Genomic DNA, 14,061 nt, shown 5'->3' on the forward strand with positions numbered 1-14,061 from the left:
AAATTAATTCGCTCCCAGTATTCGGCCCCAACGAAAAATTATCCAATCGTTCGTCTCCTTGTGTCTGAGAGAACCTTTGAGTGAACAACGTCAACACACAATTTAGCCGCTTGCTAATTGGGCAGTAAGGAGTTACCCTTGCGTTTTTTGAATCAATGAGTTCAAATAAAGTCTGGGACTAGACTGCTCTCAAACTGTGAGCTGCGTCCCTCGGGGTAAGAAGTCAAAACGTGAAATTCATGTCACCATGAAAATGTTCGAAAAAATATTTGTGTTAATTTTGTCAAGAGTAGCGGCTTCAGACACTCGCTGACCTGAAAATATAGGCAAGCAACTACGTGACTTATGTCGATGTGTACGTAGTTGAAAGCGGTCTCTGGGGCATCAAATCCACCTATTACACCCTCGCAAGACTAACAAATCTTGCTATCTTAATAGTGGTACTCTCTATTTGCTATAGATCGTTTTCGCTACGACGTCGAATATGCCGAATGAGAGATTGATGTACCTCTGATATTGGTACATAAGGCTATAAAATATCAATGGTCTGCTGGAAAAAACATTCGCAGGAAATCAATGTCAATGATCTGAATGAGAGAAAAAACATCTGCTGAAACAATGCCTTCACTTGCAACGTGCAAAATGTTGCTAGTGAACTTTCTGGCGCAGTCGATTTTGAGATCACCACGGTAAAGTTTGACTTGCTGCCCCCACTATGGGATAAAGAGGTATGCAGGACAAAGAAGAAAGTTCTTTTTTCCTAGGTCCCCTAAAACTTTATAGAGTCACCCTCATAAAAAGTCGCGGCAAACCAAAAAGAAGCTCGGAAGGGGGTGAGGGGAAAGAGAACGGTTTCCTCCGCTAACCCCCTATGTGTGCGACAACAACAATTACAAACTTCCCAATGAGCTTCGTAATTTTTAAGCGAGGTTCCGCTTATTCCTTAGTACCCTTCGTACCTCCTTGGTGATTCGTGTTCAAAGCTAAACCATATCGTTTTCATCTCAAAATCCTTTCACTTTAAAAGAAGGAGTCGTCACAATTCTTCAGCGGACTAGGAGGTTAGAAGCTTTCCTCTTCGTCGCACTTTTCTTCCCCGTTCCCTCCTTTTCTGGAAGTAAGGCCGAAAGGTGAACCTTTATCATAATGGCATCAACTAAACTTCACTTTGAAATTTCATAACATAAGGAGCTGTGTGTGTGTGTGTTTGTGGTGGGGGTGAAGCTTTTTATAGCCTCTAAGCACTCAGACCATGGTGGCCCATTGTAATCGATTCCTTCGTCGAACGGAATATCATGGGTTCGTTTATGTAACATAGGATTTCGATTAGTGGATGCGATGCTACCTGTTGCAGCTGGAGTACATCAACACCAAAGATCTGATGTCAGATGCGTCCATAGGCGGGACATTCAAATAAAAAATGCTCTGTGGAGCCCGCTTTCTCATTAGAAACATATATTAATTATTGCCTGTCAAAACGCACACAATATTTCTGCAGGTCTTCCTGCTTTTTGACGGGATAAATTTTGCGGAATGCATGACAGGAAAAGTTGAGTGTGTTTAGTAGCATTTAGGCTCTGCCACCTGCCGCTATTGAATGCTTTATCCCAGTTTACGACCACAGCCTTAGCCAATTTTACTCCAATTGCTGGTGCCGACATGAGGCAGGTTGAATCCTTTTTGGTAAAGTATCCGAGATCTGATTTCCCTCTCTACACCACAGTAACAAGGTGCAGAGAGTGGTTTCACCGTATTGAACATATAGGTAGAGTTCAAAGAGTTTCTGCCTTCCTGAACGATTTTTGAAGTGATTCAAGGACTACTCAACGCCCTCAATGCAACCTAGCTATCGCAGCATATTGCGATGCGCCTACTCTTCAACCGCTCGTCAGTCACTCAATTTGAAGCCCTTTGGATCGCATATACCTCGGCTTGAAAAACCGTTGCATTTCCAAAAGAAGAGGCCATTTCTCGTTTTATTTGTGTGGTGTGTCCCCCACGTACTCTGTTTCCTTATGGATTTAATCGAATTAGTCTATGAGCTGCTCTTATTGCCGCGCTTTGAATAAATATATCCTTGGGCTGCAAATTGAGTAATGGACTCAGAACTGCACTGAATGTCGTGCTCAAACACAGGTAATACCCAGGCACACAGTTCTTTGTAGTGTGACTAGTTTACGATGAAAACTTTTTTGTGTCATCTTAACCCACTACACTAACAACGTATATTCTCATAATTACATTACTAAGGTGAAAGGCAGTGAGAGCTCGTTTCGACTTTACCTGATTCCTAGATATTTCACTTCTTCGGAGAGTTGAAGGGTTGTATTCCTCATATCTGCGAGCCAAAGTCCATCCAGTTTTCTTCTTTCTGTAAATAACTCTATTGTAGTTTCATTTGGATTAACTTAAAGTCCATGGGAGAATTACCAACTGTCTATCAAATCAACCGCACGTTGTATATTTCTGCACAGTATTCCGGGATCCCGTAATCCTAATATATTAGCAAATTTTCCAGTTCGTATAGTAGTGAGTTGGTCAAGATACTCCACAGAAGTGCCGATAGCACACCTCCTTGGGAGCAGCTTTTCGTTGTTTCTGCTACCGACATCCACTACATCACATAGCAATTTCTGCGTTAGCATAGCAGAGAACCATTTAAAGTATTATCGACAACATGCATTTTGGCGGCATCACAAAGTTTTTGAGAAAACCCACAGTCGAACGCCCCTTAGATGTGCACAAACACCCCCATGATGTACTCACCCTTCAGAGTAGCATTCTCTACCTTTGTTATCTTTGTAATCAAAGAATGAAGAGCAGACTTACAGGACTTTCCACGCTGGTACGCATGTTGATTTCCATTTAGTGGATGCAACCTAAACACCTTCCACAAGTATGACGCTCAGCCAATCTTTCCAAATCTTTCGGCAAAAATTATGTTAAGCTGGTCTGCCTGAAGTTCTTTAGATTACAATATTCATCTTTTCCAGGCTGCAGTATGAAAACTACCTTATCCCTTTGCTAAGAGGTAGCCGCGTAGTCCGGTTTGAAAAACATTTTTTTGCAGTCACTCTAAATACTCTATATCTTCCTTTAGTGTTGTTGATAGATGAAATCCATGCCATGTGCTTTGCATTGTTAGAAAGACAGTGTGGCAGTTCACACCTTTTTATTGGTTGCAGGAAACGCCAACTCTCTTCCTTCTACTTCTCGCATCAGTTTTTACGGATGGTGTACTTCCAAGAGGGTCCTTAGTGATTCCAGTCTGGAGTTCGTAAAGGTACCATCAAGTTTGTGACGAGAGTCCAATTTGATTTATGGACTCTGCACAGCCTTGACGCCTCTCTTTCGTCTTCCAGTTCCTCACTGTACGCTCTAAACGAATTTCGTTCCGAACACTTAACGAGAGTCTTATATTCTCTCTGTGAGTTCCGGAAGTTTAACCAGTTTTCGTTCTAATTACTTTTGCAACCATGGTTTAGAAGTCGCCTGGCTGATTTCCTGAGATATTAGATTTTTGTCTGCTGTTTGTAATCTATCCTAAAATTGATAGACAAGGGGCAGCTTCTTCCAAACTACAATTCTTGGTTTTAAATGTAAATATATAGCGAGCCACTTATCCCCTTCCTCAGTATAAAGCTACTAAAAACAAGTGCGATTATACGGTTCTTTTGTATTAATTCACTAATTACTTAAATTTCTTTTAAAAATTAAAATTTAAATACCTAATTACGGTGGCGAGTCTTATTAATTTTGAGGGGCAGTTACCTGAATCTGTGTTTAATAACCGCGTGGCGTCTTCTGTCAAAATGTCTAAACTTTCCCAAGAGTCCAAGGTTGATTTCCTGAGTTTTTGCAGTTCGCCGTTCCACCAAGGAACTGTTTTACCGCTTTGGACAAGCCTCTTCATAACACTCTTAAAGTGTGCAGTTCAGAGTTTGCAATTCATCTTCCAGCACCAAAGGAGTCCTTAGTCGCCTAGGGATCTGTACTTTATTGCCAAGAAGTTTATTGAACTTTGCCCAATCCATTTTCCTAGGGTTCCGTCTTTGTATTGCAGACTGTTTGCAATAGTCAGATTGAATTCTAGGTATCGGTGATCTGACACTCAGATCTCGTCTAGCACCCGCCAGTGTGTAATCAACTCTAACACTTTTGAGGTATAGATTGTTAGCTCAACTGCTTCGCTTCGCGAACGTAGGGGCCCACCCTACGTTTGCAGTCATAAGAAGTGATGTAATCAAATGAAGTGATGAAATCAAATAGTTTCTCTCCTCTTGGATTGCATTTGCTACTGTCCCAACAAATATGTTGAGCTTTCACATCGCAACCTATTAACAGTTCGAGACCAGTTAATTCTGGATACGCTACCAGATCCTTAAGTTCTTGTATCGGTGAAGGATACAAAGAATCATCATCATCATCATCATCGTCACCATTCATCTGATATTTTACGATGACCGTAAATTAGTTTCACGTTCACATCTCTGGCTTCCCTTTCTTCCGCATGTTAAGTTACTAGCAGGTAGGATTCACTCTGGAGTCGCTTCCTCAGTGCGAACCCCCATACGTGGGTTCCGCTACTGTATGCACTCTACTCCGTGCGGAGCTCTATTGTGGGAGAGCGCACCGAAGATGCTGCAATTTGCACTATATTGTGTGAGTCGAAGACGATCATTGTTCTTCGCTCTCAAAATGGAGATGACGCTCTACGGTTTCCCGATATGATTGAATTTCAAACTATCTCGGAAAATGTATCGACATGTTCTGTTCTGTGTAGCTCAGTGTTCATAATAGTGAACTTGGGCTGACCGTCAGACCTCAGAGCCGGGATTACCTGCTAAAGCCACTTTAAGGCAGCCTCGTCAGTGCACCCCAAATGGAGAAGCCCATTGCAAAACCTTGATTGTTAAATCTTGGCTTCGGTCCAAGCTCCAGCATTTTTTTCACAGGCATTCCCGGAGGGTGGTAAATTATCCCTGTGACTTTTTACCATCCTTGGAGGAAACTCCCACGGCAGTAGTCAGAGCTGAGGTTGCTGCCTGCGCATATATCCTCTTCTTTCCTGCCTACGTGTATTACGTATTTCTAAGGGAGGGACCAGGTTTATTGAGATCTCTCTCGCTGATTTGATCACCTCCCGGCCGACTGGTCATAATCCACGTGGAACGTAAACCGATGCGGGGCACAATAAAATGTTGGCCAGCACAGATGTGTTGGTCTTACACTTCTTGTGCCTTACTATTGACAGAAGAGTCTGGTGCGTCCAGTGTGGATCTCACCGGATTCCTTCTTTTGCGCCGACCTGCGGCCTTTCCAGGTTCACGGTGTCTGAGCCGCTTGGATCCATTTCCACATTTGGGCATTAAACCAGTAGCATCCACGCCACCAGTTTCCTTTCTTCCACTCTTCCCCGTAATGGTGAAGGAGAAGGTTCGGGCAATAATTAAGCATATGAACGTATGCTTTTGAGCACGGAGTGAAGACGAAAAATTGAGATGCTTTTGATCAATTGCGATGGTTTTGATCAACATATTTGTTTATGAATGCGTCAATATGAGGAGTAGGCAATGTTTGCTTGATTAGAGTAAGCAGAATATCTATTTCTAATATATAAATATAGCTTCAAGCTTGCGAATATATGAAGGAATATTATGAAATTTGAGCTCTATCCGAATTGAAAAACGTGCATAGAAATACCTTGACATAAAATGTACGCAAAACCCTTCTACCTGAAATGCCCAGTTTCCGGTATTCCGATTTGTTTCTACACTACGGTCTTTCAGTATATCAATTAAATTCATTTCGATTATTTAACTATTATTTTTATCAAGTCAATGGTTCAAAAGTGGTCCTCCGGAGGACGAAACGAATTGATCCCTTTTCATTCAATTACCTCGAACTTGAATGCCTAGAGATATTTCCCATTGTATTCAATCCATCCAATGGAACCAAGAAGCTTCACTAGAGGTAAATCAGCAACAGATCAGATTTTTTTCTGCCTCAAGCGATGGAAAAACTGTTGGACTATGGACACCAGTTGCACCATCTATTCATCGAGTTTAAAGCCGCCTATGATAGCATTGCCAGGGTAAAACTGTACACGACCATGAGAGGATTCGGTATCCCGACGAAATTGATAAGAATGACTAGGCTGACCCTGACCAATATGCGAGGCCAGATAAAAGCAGCAGGATCACTCTCAAGACCATTCGACATCAACAACGGTGTAAGACAAGGGGATGTCGTATCACGTGTCCTCTTTAATCTGGCCCTCTAGAAAATGATCCGTGATGCTGATGTAAATGCAAGAGGTACGATCCTCTTTAAGTCCACCCAATCAGTGGCCTATGCTGACGATATCGACATCATGGAAAAAACGACCCGAGATTTACAAACTGCCTGCATCCAGATCGAGCAGACGGACATTGGCGCGAGATCTTGGACTGCACATCAATGAAGGCAAGACGAAATATATGCTGGCAACGTTAGCACCGAGAACCAACCAACCAACAACATCAAACCGCACTGGTCAAATGGGAAGAATAAAGATAGGAGAATACAATTTTGAGACCGTTGATAATTTCTCCTATCTAGGGTCGAAAATGACAACCGATAACAGCTACGATGATGAAATCCGCGCACGGTTGTTGGTAGCCAACAGAGCTTATTTCAGCTTACAAAAACTGTTCCGCTGGAAACGTCTCACCATAGGATCAAACCTCTTACTGTACAAGAAACTTGGGTTTTTAGTTAGAAAAATTACGAACCATTGGCCGCGTTCGAGAGAAGAAACCTCCGAAGAATTTTTGGTCCCCAACATGAGGATGGACTATTCCATAGCCTACATAACGGCGAAATCTATGAGCGATATCATGACCGTCAAGTTGTGGATAATATCCGGCGCAATAGGCTACGGTGGGCGGGTCACTTAATCCGTATGGGTGAGAATGATCCAGCCCGGAAAGCCTATAAAGGCAATATCTATTGTAGAAAAAGAAGACGTTGCAAACCCTGCCTGAGATGAAGGGATGGCGTAGGTCAGGACGTCAGACAGCTTTTATGGATATCGAATTGGTGGACCTCGGCGCGAAAGCGGGATGTCTAGGGTTCCTTGATAAGGCAGGCCTATACCGGATACTGGTTGTTGCGCCGTTGATGATGATTATGATGATGAATGGAACTCCAATTCCGTTATAACCCAGCTAATGTGTGGTCATTTTTATTGACCATTGCTGTATCGTAAACCAGCGCGCACAAAGAAAGTAACCTAGTAGGCCATTGTACTCATTCTCACGTGACCTCACTCCATTGATCTGATTTGCCCAACCGTTCATTTAATTGTCAATATAGCAATGTGCACATAGCATACAAGCGGTACTTATAGGAGCCTGAAGATTACCGATTTGTGTGATAGTATTAAAATTTATTAAATTAAAATCTGAAACGAAAGTAAATTTTAATAAGTGAAATAATGAACTGTTGTAAGGATTGGCAAACTAGAAATCTGGAGTGAAGGGAATCCTAAAAATGCTATGCTTTAGGGAAAAACAAAGCATAGGCAAGCAGATGAACGTTTTCTTCGCCTCTGGGTAAGACCAAAGGGAGAACAGGGTTCTCCGTGTGCAATGAAAACAAGCCGGAATACCGGAAGCTCGCGCTTCGGGTATAAAGGTTTTGTGTTATGTAAGAGACGCACATTTCTCTGTCCGTATATAGCTACAAATCCAACATAATCCTTCATATTTTTCCAAACTACGAGACATACGTACATATTAGAGCCATAGATATCATGCTCACCCTAAACAAACAAACTGCCTATTACCTGCTGTACACATATATGCACATATCTAAATTTATCGTACCCATATTTCCGATTTACGTCTTATATCTAACTTAATTAGGCACTACCCGCAAAGTTCATTAGCACGCATATATTATATACCTACACATACACATGTCTGGTTGACAAATAACTAAAAAACTAAAACAAAATAATTGTCTGCGACCCAATTCATAAAAATTCATTTCGTTGTGGTATTGACGAATTGATATGTGATGATGACGTCATGCGGGTTGTAGAGTGCACGAAATTCACAAAAAATTGTAAAGTTTCACCCCCTATAACTTTGTTAATAATAGTTGGATTTTCTTCAAACTTGACCAAACTGTGCATTATATTCTTCGTTACACTCATGCCAAATTTTGTATTTCTGGGATGAACATAAGGGGGGGTGCCGGGTAAATTTCTAAAATGTGGAAATATAATATTATTAACTTTATTTGTGCAGATATCGGAACCGGATATATTTTGAGGCCTAGATTTCGTAGAGATGCACCACTGTGATTTTTTCCAGATTTTTCGGTTGGATAGGTTCTGAGAACGAGACCTGTTACACTTTTTGTGGGTCATATTTTCAACCCTGACTCCCCTATGTTTCATCTAATATCAAATATTGAACCAGATTCGAAAAGTACTAATTGAGACCTTTCATTTGATACCCTACTTGGCTACATTCTGTGAAAAAAAAATTTGCACCCTCCATTCACATGTACGGAGAGCCCCCCCTTAAACTTAACGCAAGATGGCGCCACTTACTGCATGTAAAGGGATCACCAGATTACATACTCTCACCAATTTTCGTGACAATCGGTCTAGCCGTTTCCGAATAAATCGGGTGTGACAGACAGACAGACAGACAGACAGACAGACAGACAGACAGACAGACAGACAGACGGACAGACGGACAGACAGACACCGTCACCATTCTAATAAGGTTTTGTTTCACACAAAACCTTAAAAAGATGCATATTAGAACGAAGTTATATATAATATCTGTGTCAGCAACTTGATTAAGGCGTTCAGTTGTAAGCCGGACTGATTTTACTGTTTATGTTATATTGATTTTCAACAGGTTTGAGATTTCAAACCGTGTCTGTGCAAGAGCTTATTCCTTAATTCGTGACGTTGCATATCTTCGCGGAGCTACATTTCAGTGCACATGGACCTATGTATATGGTCAGTACTCAACAAGATAAAGTTCTCTCCCCATGTTCATGTTCACTGTTCAGCCGATAGAGCATGATACTTTTGATCTCACGGTTGTGAGTGCAATCCCACGCTGGGGGCCAATTGCCAGGTTACACAGTCATACGGTAGGTGATCTGTGTTTATAACATGTTACGGTATATTCACCTGACTTTCCCATGTGCTTCGAAAACTCTAAACAAACGTGTCGTTTTTTGCAACTCACCATGAACTAATCTAAAATTGCAATTAGGAGATATTAATCATTCAATTTTCTATCTTTTGCAAGTCACCATGAGTGGATATAGACTAACTAAATTACGAAGTGCCATTCCATGTGCTGCCACGCATTAAGCTGATTTTATGATTGGGACTTTATCGCGCTTTATCGGATGTTTTCCATAAAATAATAATTGCTATGATTAAATAAACGACGACGACTGATAGAATCCATGTTTTAAGCCTAGTTTACATCGTATTTAGGAGCAATATTGGCTCAATGATAAGTGAACTATCGTACCATCATACACCTATTTGGTCAATCCCTGGGCCATCACCAGATAGCTCTAATTTTTACCAGCCTTTCTGTCGTGATCATCAAGCGATTGTCATCAAACAATCTTATTCTTTGGAATTTTAGACACTATAAACTGTGTTGACTTTTTAGCATTAAAGGTACCAACTTTAGTATCTGTTAAAGTTCACCAGTACATTTCACATTATCAGTACTTTTCAAGTTGAATAAGTACTTTTCAACAATAACCAGAACGAAGCTCATATTTGCCTATATAACGTTCTGTTGAATCACAAAAATTGAAGATTGAACTATTATATGATAGTAACGTTATGATGTCTGTGAAATAGGCCACAATTTCCATAAAATATCAAAAACAAAGTAGCGGTTTCAGTGAATCCAGTCCCCCAGTCCACTTAAAGTGGAGCGATCCACTGCGGAATATTATAAGCAAATTACAGAGAAGTCTGTTCAAAAGCGTTACATATGACAGGGAGGCAGACAGGTTAGTTTAGAGCAGAGTAGAGGGAGGGTAAAGAAAGTTTCATAGTCGCCCAGCAGAACAAAACCGTTCATCTCCGCAAATAATAAGGAAAACAGCCTGCCTGAAAGAGGATGCTATAAAAATTTTAAATTTTCAGTTACCTGGCCTGATATACATGGATATGAAACAAAATGCAACAACAACAGTTTGGAAGATCTTTTCCTTTCGGTTGAACCTAAGTAGTCTCACATAAAAGTATCAATTATTACCGTCTCACTACATTTTCGGATACCATAATTTTTCCAGTGTCCGGAGCGGTTAGAGCACAAGGCTGTCGTACGGAAGGCCGCGGCTCAAAACTCACTGGTGGCAGCGGAATTTGTATCGTGATTCAACGTCGGTCGACTCAGCTATGAATGAGTACCTGGATCAAGTCTCGGTCGAGCGCAATGCTGACCACATTGCCTCCTACAGGGTAATGTAATCCTGTAGGGTACCGTTACGGTCTTGAATGAAGTGCTCTAACACACTTCAAGGCCCTGATCCAATTGGATTGTTGCGCCAGCGATTATTATTATATTATATAATTTTCCGTTTCCGGTAGCTTATTATAATCTTCATCAAAGGATTCGTCTTTGAATTAAAGGAAAACCTTATTAAGTTCTGCATAATCTACCCCTGTGAGGCATACACGAAATCGAATATTCACTCTCTCTTCCTAACGGGTGAAGTAGGGGCATTGAGCAGTTTTTTCAACTCAGTGCCCAAACAGCGCTTGCCGACGGTGCCGTTCTCGGACAAGTAAGTCCTGTCATTTTTGACTTATGGAGGTAAAGCACGCTTGCGCGGCGTATGTTTAGGCTTTATGTAACTTTAACTAGTTTCGCTTTTTAGATTTTCGATAACTATATTTTTGACAATGGTGGCAACGTCAGCACCGAAGACGAATCAACCAACAACATCAAACCGCACTGGTCAAACACGAAGAAGAATAAGGATAGGAGAATATAACTTTGAGACCGTTGACAATTTGTCCTATCTAGGGTCGAAAATCACACCGATAACAGCTACGATGATGAAATCCGCGCACGATTGTTGTCAGCCAACAGAGCCTATTTCAGCTTACAAAGACTGTACCGCTCGAAACGTCTCACCATAGGGTCGAAGCTCTTACTGTACAAGACTATGATCTTGCCAGTCCTCATGAATTCCTCGGAAACTTGGGTTATTAGCAAGAAAAATTGCGAACTCTTGGCCGCGTTCGAGAGAAGAATCCTCCGAAGAATTTTTGGCCCCCTACATGAGAATGGACGATTCCGTAGCCTACACAATGACGAAATCTGAATCTGAGCGATACCATGACTGTCCGGTTGTGGATAAAATCCAGCTCAATAGGTTACGGTGGGCGGGTCACTTAATCCGTATGGATGAGGATGATCCCATCCGGAAAGCCTATAAGGGCAATATCTATGGTAGAAAAAGAAGACGAGGCAGACTCTGCCTAAGATGGAGCGATGGCGTAGGTCAGGACGCCAGACAGCTTTTAGGGATATCGAATTGGTAGACCTCGGCGCAAAACCGGGATGTCTGAAGTTGCTTATTAAGGCAAGCCTAGACCGGATACCGGTTGTTGCGCCGTTGATGACGATATTTTTGACATTATTTTGGATACCAGTATGTCGCGGTCTCAGAGGATACATGATGACGACTGGCGATATTAGAGGAAGAAGGAAAACATTTTTCTATGGCTGAGTCAGCTTTTGAAAGCGAGGCAGATGAGGCTGTAGACGACGTTCAAAGCGAAGATGAGAACAGCTATATTACGGTAGAGGTAACTTTGCAAGAGGCAGCTCCCATAAAGGTACCTCTTGTAGCTGATTCTGCTTACTCTTCGAATTCCGCTAGCTTAGGGCGAATGTATTGTGTTCCTGAAAATACTTTTAACGAAAAATGTTTATTGACTCCAACCGTAGTAAACAAGGATAACCGTTTTTCAACAAATTAGTTACTTGATTCTTCGCGCGATACATATCATTAATCGGGAAAGAAAGATTTGAGTTTTTAGTCAGATATGTGAGGATGGATGATAAGACGTTGTGACCGCTTTTCGGCAAAATAATGCATTCCTACTGGCAAGGAATTCCAAGCGATATTAACCCTTTTCAAGTCAAATTTACTACTTTCCACAACAAATTCACGACTTTCCGAATCAAATTCAAAACTTACCAAATGAAATTAACTTTTTTAAATCAAGTTTGCGTTATTTAGATTCACAGGACTAAATTATTTCATGATTTAAGGGGAGTGGGTAGCCAAAATTGAAAAAACAAATAAGTTTTTTGTTATTAGCTTAAAAAATTCTTCAGACTATCCCGAATGTAATGATATGTCTAAAAATCAAATTCAACAACTAGAAGTATTTAAAAAAAAATATTGAAGTTAATTGTTATGACCTGTGAGTTAGCGGACCATGAAATCAGTCAAAACCAAGACTATTTTATAGTTTAAAAAACTTCTCGGGTGTTTTATTGGAATCGAAATATGAAATGCCACGTTTTTAGCCTCTCCTGAAAAATCACGTTCTTTCCGATAAATGGTCCCTTTTCTCGGAACCAAGTCAACTAATTGTTCCAGGATTTTGCAATATTGTAGAGTAATGCTTCTTCTTTCATTATGGAAGAACGATTTCAAATACATTCCATACTTACCGAGAAAAAATATCAAAATAGGAAAAACAAGTCGAGAAACCGAAAGCTTCACGTTTCAGGTATAAAAGATATTTCCGTGTGTACATAGTTGAAAATTCCATCGCCTTCTATCTTTTAGAAAGCGATTTAAAAAAATCATTTGATGGAAAGCACCGGGAAACCGGAAGCGGACGCTTCAGGTATGAAAGGTTTTTTTACAAAGACATGTGTTTACAAATGTGCATTTATCCTATTAGTACGCAGCACGTAATATATGCATATATCATGTGGAAATATCCACTTTGAAGAGATATTGACGTTTAAAGTCTTGAATTTGCGAAAAAGCGATCATTTTGACCTATGATATTATAACTTTGTTAGTAATAGTGCGATTTCTACCAAACTCATGATGTATATTATAGCCTACATTGCTACTTCGTGGTACTAGAATGAACTGTAATAGCCAATTATTAAAAATTATAATAATATATTATTGTCAACTTCATTTGAACCGATATCGGTATGTAGGGTATTTCGGAGCCTGATTTCTGGGTTGGGCAGTTTCTGAGAGTGGGACCGTCAAAGAAATGATCACTTTCAGCCTTCCGCACTCCCCACCTTTCCATAAAGTTGCAAAACTAAGACGGGTTTCGGAAAGTACTAACCGAGACCATTCATTTGATGCCCCACATGACTATATTTGTGAAAAAGCAATTTACACCCCCTTTTGCATATAAGGTTTTGTGCTGCCCTATGTGAGGAACGATGAGTGCATAACAGTTTCGTGTATGCATACTTAAAAATTCCATTGCCTAATTTTTTATGCTTTGACTTGGAAAACAGTGTACTGATAATAGTCAACCTTAGTTATACCCTTTACACTAGGAGTTCAATATTATTAGTAAATGTCAAGAAAGTAACGTATTTCGGGTATAAAGGTTTTGGTACTTCGGGTATAAAGGTTTTGCGTTCATCTTATATGAGAAACTTTGTACGTATTCCATTCATATATGGTTAAAAACACAAAACATTCTTTCATATTTTTTGAAACTAGAAGATATACGTACGTAATATAAAAGTAGATGATGGTTATGGTTGTGGTTGGTTACGAATGCACGAAATTTACTATAAAGTTAAATGTCTCACTTTCTATAACTTTGCTGATGATGGGAGGATTTCCTTCAAACTTCCAAAAGCTACGCCTTATGTTATTCCTTATATCACCACTCAATTTTATACTTCAAGCCCGAACTTAAAGGGGGTTTCCGATTGAATTTCTAAAATATGCTAATATACTATTAATAACTTTATTTGTGTTGATGATATCGTTCTGATGAACGGGATA

The sequence above is a fragment of the Hermetia illucens genome, chromosome 1, assembly GCF_905115235.1.
Source record: "Hermetia illucens chromosome 1, iHerIll2.2.curated.20191125, whole genome shotgun sequence".
NCBI lineage: Eukaryota > Metazoa > Arthropoda > Insecta > Diptera > Stratiomyidae > Hermetia > Hermetia illucens.